The 8,050-nt window shown below is 40.1% G+C and overlaps 1 long non-coding RNA gene across 1 annotated transcript; it reads right to left on the reverse strand.

The window, feature by feature from the left end:
• Positions 1–3,835: 3,835 nt before the first annotated feature.
• On the reverse strand, positions 3,836–4,841 carry LOC126893395 (uncharacterized). The gene is made up of 2 exons (XR_007701164.1): positions 4,552–4,841; positions 3,836–4,229 (listed from the first exon to the last, which is right to left on the reverse strand). It is a non-coding gene; the product is annotated as an uncharacterized LOC126893395 (long non-coding RNA).
• Between the last annotated feature and the right edge of the window lie 3,209 nt (positions 4,842–8,050).

The following is an 8,050-nucleotide window of genomic DNA, read 5'->3' on the forward strand; positions in this document are numbered from 1 at the left end:
TTACTCCTCATTTAATCCCTATTTTAAATATGTATTTAAAAAGCGTTTTTTTGCTCTCCTGAGAAATTTGGCTTTTTGCAGTTACGTCATTCTTGTTCCGGACTGGCGATATGTCCTCCGTTGGTTACTAACACTTCTTGAATGTATTTTGACATAGAAACAACAAGTTTACTAGGCTGTTCAATAAATTTTCATACTAAATGGCTTGTTTGCAAGCCATTTAGTATCGACATGTCACAGTTTTTTTTTACATTGGAAACAATCAAGTTCGTGCAGTAATTAAATTATTATATTTGGAAGTTTTAAAATAAATGGAAAACCTTATGGAAATTAGGTCCCAGTGGATTTCGTTCATACTTTGGGAAAATATTCTTTGAAGCATCCTGATAAAAAGTTCTCATGGGTACAACTCAATCGTATGAAGGATTTTCAAGATATAGAGGCATAAACTCGGAAAATTATAAGATTTACTGGGTATCCCAATTCCCCGAGTTAGTGGTTATCTGGCAATATGTAGAAGTTTGGATCAAGGAAAAGTACTAGTAATCTAGGATTTTTTCCTGGCTATCCAATGGCGACGTTTACTTTGACCTTGACCTTCAACGGACGTCATCTTCTAGAGTTTCGGGGGTTTTCGGCATTAAATTGATATAAACAGATTATTCATGGGTTTTTGGTATCGCTAAACACGAATATGCCATCAGAATTGACCTCCGTAGGACGTGGTGCTAGGGCCACAGCAAGGAACGTCATCTTCTAGAGTTTCGATGGTTTTCGACATTTAATTGATGCAAATGAATTACTGGAGGGTTTTTTGAGGTCGCTAAACACGAATATGCCACCAAAACCGACTCCCGGAGCACCTGGTTTCCAAGGTCAATGAAAGGCGCTCCTGGAGTTTCGAGGGTCTTTGGTACTACATTAATGCAAACGGATTCGTTATAGCTCTTTGAGGTTCCTGAACACGAATACGTGATCAGCACAGGCACAGGAGCACCTGGTGCCTAAGACAGGTTAGCTTTTGGAGTTAAAAGCCTAAGAGTAATCCATTTGATTCCTCCGAAACTCCAAAAGATAACCTGTCTTAGGCACCAGGTGCACTTGCGTCTGTGCTGATCACGTATTCGTGTTCAACAACCCCAAAAACCTATAACTAATCCGTTTGCATTAATGTAGTACCAAAGATCCTCGAAACTCCAGGAGGCCCTTTCATTGACCTTGGAAACCAGGCGCTCCGGGAGTCGATTCTGATGACATATTCGTGTTTGGTGACCTCAAAAAACCCTCCACTAATTTATTTGCATCAATTAAATGCCGAAAACCATGGATACTCTAGAAGATGACGTCCCTTGCAGTGGCCCTGGCCACCACGTCCTCCGGAGGTCAATTCTGATGGCATATTCGAGTTTACCGATCCCAAAAACCCATGAGTAATCTGTTTATAGCAATTTAATGTTTGTGCTTCTTTAACTTGAAAATCCATCATACGATTGAGTTGTGCCTATGACGACTTTTTATCAGGATGCTTAAAAGAGCATTTTCCCAAAGTATGAACGAAATCCACTGGGACCTAATTTCAATAAGCTTTGTGCGGGGTACTTTATGAACGAATGTTGAAAATGTATGTGTTCGCCTTCAACTAGTACAGTAGAAAGATGGGTTGCTGAATTTAAACTTGGTCGTACAAGACTTTTGAAGACGATCAACATCAAGGACGTCCAAAAACATCAACAACGCCAGTTATCGTAGAAACAATACAGATGGTAATAGGAAATCCTCGAGTGACTGAGAGAGATTTAGTAGAAGCCCCAGGCATCCCATTGGGTAACGTAAGCAATATTTTGACTGAAGTATTGGGTTTCAGAAAGATGTGTTCACAATGGGTGCCGTATTTGCTAATAACGGAACAAAATCACATTCGAATGTAACATTTGGAGCGTTTTCGAAAGGTTAAAGTATGTTGTGTGGGTCGATTCATTACTACGGATGAGCCTTGGGCTATAGCCATGATCCTGAATCAAAACAGGAGGCTAAAAAGTGGTGTGGGCCCGATTCTTCAGCTCCGAAACGAGTTCGTGTCCAGAAATCCAGTTTTATAGGATGTAAGAGTAATTTTGTTTGTGGATTACTTGCAAACTGGAATTATACCAGCTGAAGGAAAAAATTCGTGAAAAAAAGACCCAGTTTGCAGAAGAAAAAATCCTTTTTCATCAGTACAAAGCACCGTGTTCTATGAGCATTTTAACAATGGCCTTAAATCCAGGAATTAAAATTTTAATTGTTGAAGAATCTACCGTATTTCTTTGGCCCTAGCGACTTCCATCTCTTTCAATACCTAAAAAATTCATGCGTGGAAAGCATTTTTCATCAAATGATGAGGTTATAACAGCTGTGAAAGCGTATTTTGCAGCCCTTCCAGATTCTCACTTCAAGGTTGGAGTTTATAAATTGGAATCTCGTTGGAACAAGTGTATTGATGTTTAAGGATAATATTCTGATTAATATAGTGTATTTCAAACCATAAATTTGTATTTTTCTTATCGAACCACAAAACTAGTACATATGTATAATGTACTTACTTTACTTTCCGTGTCCGGAACACCAACAACTTTAAATTCTGTATTTCCAATGGTTGGAAACATAGATCGCCCTGTCATTTGCTATAATTAAGTCTTCTTCTGTGCAGGTCTCTCTCATCTCTGTGCATGATAGCAGATGCCGGCTGGTCTGAACCGCGCCACAGTCGCAGGTATCGTCCTCCTGGTATCCCCATTTTTTCAGGTTACTATTACAACGTGAAACGCCGGTTCTTAGCCTGTTTAACGCTTTCCAAGTCGGATACGGTAAATTGTGTCCAGCAGCCATTTCTTCTGAGGGAGGAAAATGTGTCGCGGTAGCTGACGCTTGCCATAGGTGTATTCGGCACGTCTCTGGCGCTTCGGGGATGGATCTTGATGTTTTCAGGAAGCTTTTCCGAGATCTTAGTCTGCTTGGCTGAGTTTGTTGGTCATATAAAGGGTGTCTTCGGTCCGTCTCCTGCTTTTTTGGTTCTACCTCTGACGTGACCTTCCTCCTGATAGGTGGTGGAGCAATCCCAGCTATGGGGTATACCTCTTCGATAGGTGTCGGTTTCAGTCAACCCGATATTATATGAACCGTTTCGTTTAGAGCCTCGTCGACGTTCTTTGCGTGAGCAGAGTTTGCCCATACTGGTGCTCCAAACACCGCGGCCGAAAAACATAATGCTAAGGCAGAAGTGCGGAGAGTGTGTGGTTGTGCTCTCCATTTTGTATTAGTTAGCTTGCGGATGATATTATTTCTGGTACTTACTTTCTTCTTGATATCTTGGCAGTAGTATCAGTAAGACAGAGTTCTATCCAGACAGACGCCAAGGTATTTGAAGTTTCGTTGTGTTCCAGCATCTGACCACGCCATTCCAGCTCCAGCGGCCTTCGGGCATGCTTGTTTCTAAGATGAAAAGCACATACCTGGGTTTTGGTGGGATTGGGTTTCAGATGGTTTTTATCGTAGTATAGAGCTAGGTCTCCCAGGGCATCTGTCAGTTTCACTTCGACTTCATTGAAGGTTCTTATCTGTAGCATCCTGATCATAACAAGACCAGGGCATTAAGCAACACCACACTGTTGGGAGAAACGATGGGAGGAATTCCTCGAACATCCCTTAGGATAATCAAGTATATTCAAAAGAAAAACGTCCACCGTTCCATCCATCAGAATGGTGCCCTGCCCGACTGCTCAGCCCTGGGTTCGTTCCCTGTTCATTCTTCCTTCACACCCATCCCAGAAAAGGTACAGGAAATAAAAAGTCTACCTAATCATTTTTAAATACGCTATTTATTGAAATATAAAAAAAAACTTAACAAAAATCATTTTTATTGTATACTGATAACCAAGTTAATTTTCTAAGCCCGTGACCGAGACCCCGCTGGTAATCGGTACAAAAGTTATAAAGGTAAAAATTTACTCAGCTTTAAGTCCTTCCGTTACAGTTCCTAAAGGAGGTCCCCAATCCCTGTAGAATTTGTCGTCGCCGGTAGTTAAGGGAAGTCTAGGGCTACGTTGTTGGGCTGTCTTGTCTCTGTAGGGCTGTCTTGTTTAATTTATTCTACTGCATCAGGATACGGTTGTAAGCTAATTTGCTCTCCAAGGTAGCGGTAGAAGGTTTTCTTTTCCAGGTGCTTGATTAAAATCTTCTTCCCGAGGTAGGGGCTAGAAAAATTCAAACAAGGATCAGTTTTCTCCCAAAAGAAAAGCCCGATCAGAAATAAAGCTGAGTATTGTGAGAAACACGATCTCAGCAAAATTTTTGACCACGGCGTGGTATTATTAAAAATAAAAAGAAACGGAAAGAATTCTATCAATAAAATATTATAACTATGTACAGGAAATAAAGTAATATACTATAATATACCAGAGAAAAATAAATAAAATTATACAAGTTTTTAAGCTTTATTTCAAGGAGAAAGTAGGTATCTGCTGTGCAAAAGAAGTCGGTGAAAAACTTAGGCTAAAACTAGATAATCAAACTTACCCATTGTTTAACGGCCTACACACAAACACGATAATGTATGCCAATATTGTGCCTGATTTACGTGGCAATGGCAAAAGGGAGCTAGTACAAATTTTTATCGCATTAAATAGCTTCGAAGAGATGTACTAATTGACTTGACGGTAGTAGGGTCGCTTCTAGAAATATATAGTCCGAGGGACAAATACCAAGCGGAGCTTGGTGTAGCGTTCAATCGGCTGATTGAAACGTTACACACCCCCCAAGGTACCGGAAAATTTTTTCACAGGGACTTGAAAAAATTTTTTTCATAAAAGAAGAATAGTTGTAAAAAAAATGTGAATAAGAAGAAGGATGACAAGTAAGAATGGCAGAAAAAAAATGTTGATAAAAAAAAACTCGAGACGTGAAAAGAAGAAGAAGCAGAAGAAGGATGAATAAGTAGGGTAATTATATTTAAGATAATATTAAAAAGAAAACAAGAAGAAGAAATAGTTGATTTGAAAGAGAGAAAGAGAGAGAGAGACAATATTTAGCACAAATCAAGGTATTAAAGTTAAATATAAATATTTGGACCAGCAATAAAAAATTGTTGCTAATAGCTGTACTATAAAATTCAACTGTAAAAAGAAATGACGCTAACCAGCTAGTTAAGCCTTGTTCTCTGAACTTTTGCTGCAGATACCTTCATTCGAAGAAAAAGAATAAAGCATTGTATTAATAACTAAAAATAAGCTGAATTAATATTTAACAAATTCTGTAGGTATACCTAATTAATACTAAAAGCTAAAATTTAAACTTACAATTATAAATAATAATAATAATAATAATAATTATTAGGTTCATAATATAATATAATAATAATAACCTGTGGGAGTTTTTTGTCAGTTCTTCTATCAGGCGCGGCCCCCTGCGAATGGGGGATGCTTTCTGGGTATTCGTAGCGCCAATACCCAGAGAGTAGCAGGGATACTTGCCGTGGAACAAAAGCTGACACCTGGCAGTAGGTATAAAATGCACACCCATTAATATGGAGAATTCTGATTTATGTTTAGGATCGCTGCCTGGGGATCGCCAGGGCACGTCTGGAGCCGGCGCTGGACGTGACAGCATGCGGGACGTCGGTGGCAGGGTGTTGAGGAGGCGGGCCCCTGTCACACAACCAGCTACAGCCCAACAACAACAACAACCACAAGCGAGCCAAACAACAGCAAGTGCTCCACTCGCTGAAGGTGCTGCGCTGGAACATCAGCCGGCGCTCACTCAAGCGGGACGACCGAGGCAGCGCATGAAATGGACTGTGTCCATTAACGAAAGCATTTTGCGCTTCTATTATAAGGTGACAAACCTCGGTCAAGAAACGATCGGCTACAGACAACAGCTGTATGCCGAATTTTGCAGGGAGTACCCAGATATTCAAGTATCGGAGCAAAGAGTATCAGATCAATACCGGGTAATCATAAGAAACAACCTTATCCCAGAGGCTAGACGCAATACGATCAAAAGCGAAGTCGAACGGGAGATTAACAACCAAGAGCTAGTTTTAGATCAAGTCCCTAATGAAATCCTTGATGAGCAGATTCCTGAGATTCCCATACCAGAGGCTCAACCTGACAATAAACAGCAGGAAAACAACGAGTTGCGCGATAGTCTAGCAAACGAAATGGCTCGTGCCGTACAAGAGTTTAATGGAACAAATCCACTTAGCAGACCACCGCTACCACGAATAAACTCTTGTAAGAAACTAGGTGCGCTGTTACAAATTGTGAACATTGAAGTCCTACCCAACTATGTCGTAGAAGCCCACACATTGGAGTATCTGCATATGCTAATCTACTGTGCAGCAACAGCAATTGCTAATGTAATGGGCGTTAAGATCAGAACACGACGGGGTACTAATAACGGAAGGACTGGTAACAGAATTGCACCCTGGGAAAAAAGACTTCTCGAAAAAATTGAATTACTGCGTAGGGATATTGGTCAAGTCACAGAATATATAAGAGGTGTAACAAGTAGAAAAGTCATTAAGAGAGCTGAAGAAATAATGCGGAGCACTGCAAGACACTCGAGATACGATCCAGAAAATAACACAGCCCAACAGTGTCTGGATACATTAAAACAAAAACTCTCCGTCTATTCAGGACGATTAAGAAGGTATAAAGTTAGTAACAACCGAAAATGTGACAACGCACTTTTTGAGAACTCTGAGAAGGCGTTCTACCGAAAACTCAATTCCACCGTAGAAAGCGTCGACAAGTCTTACCCAAGCCAAGAAGAGATTCATGAGTTTTGGGGAAATCAACTTTCCACACCAGCTGCTTTTAACAAAAATGCTGGCTGGATAGAAGATACGACGCACAACTGTCACCACTACGTCACTGCTAACTACGAACCATTCACGACTGAAGAAGTCTCAAATGTCATCAATGAGCTTCATAACTGGAAATCTCCTGGACCAGACGGAGTTCAGAACTTCTGGCTTAAAAAGTTTTGGAGTATTCATGAGTGCTTATCAACATTAATTAATCATGTTATTTCTAATCCGCAGGAATTACCATCATTTCTAACTCAGGGAACTACTTATTTAATACCCAAGGATCAAAATAACACCCAAGATCCATCCAAGTACCGCCCAATTACTTGTCTTCCAACTTTGTATAAATTGGTCACATCCTGTGTAACCCGGCGTATCTACCAACACTGTGCTCTACACAATATCATAGAGCCTCAACAGAAAGAATGCGCTAAGGGTTCCATGGGTTGCAAAGAACAGCTTATCATCGACTCAGTCATTTCTAACCAGGCATTCACTAAAAAAAGGAACCTTTTTACTGCTTTTATTGACTATAAAAAGGCCTTTGATTCAGTACCGCATGAATGGCTAATAGATATATTGAAAATATACAAAGTCGATGATAACATAGTGACCTTTTTAAGACATATAATGAGAGATTGGAAGAATAAAATTCACCTCCAAATACCTGGTGAAAACAATATCGAAACCGAAAATATCGCAATCAACCGGGGCCTGTTTCAAGGAGACTCGTTGAGTCCACTGTGGTTCTGTTTAGCTTTGAACCCCCTTTCCCAGCTATTAAACTCCACTGACTCAGGTTTTAGTATTAAAAGCAATAATACTGTAGTAGCTAAGCTCAATCATCTGTTGTATATGGATGATTTGAAATTAATGGCTTCCACTCGGGAACACCTAGAAGAGATGTTAAAAACTGTAGAAACATTCTCTAATGATATTAGTATGCAGTTCGGTCTAGACAAGTGCCGTGTTTTGAATATAGTCAGAGGAAAGGTACAGCCCGGTGGATTCGATATGCAAAATGGCCAGAACATCGAGGCCATGAGCGATAACGATATGTACAAATATCTTGGAGTAAAGCAGGCGCGGAAAATTGACCATAAGCAAATGAAAACTGAGATAACTACTGAGTTTATAAGAAGGGTAAAACAGCTGCTTCGTTCACAGCTTAACAGTAAAAATTTGTTTAAGGCACTAAACACCTACGCT

This window comes from Diabrotica virgifera, chromosome 10 (assembly GCF_917563875.1).
Source record: "Diabrotica virgifera virgifera chromosome 10, PGI_DIABVI_V3a".
NCBI lineage: Eukaryota > Metazoa > Arthropoda > Insecta > Coleoptera > Chrysomelidae > Diabrotica > Diabrotica virgifera.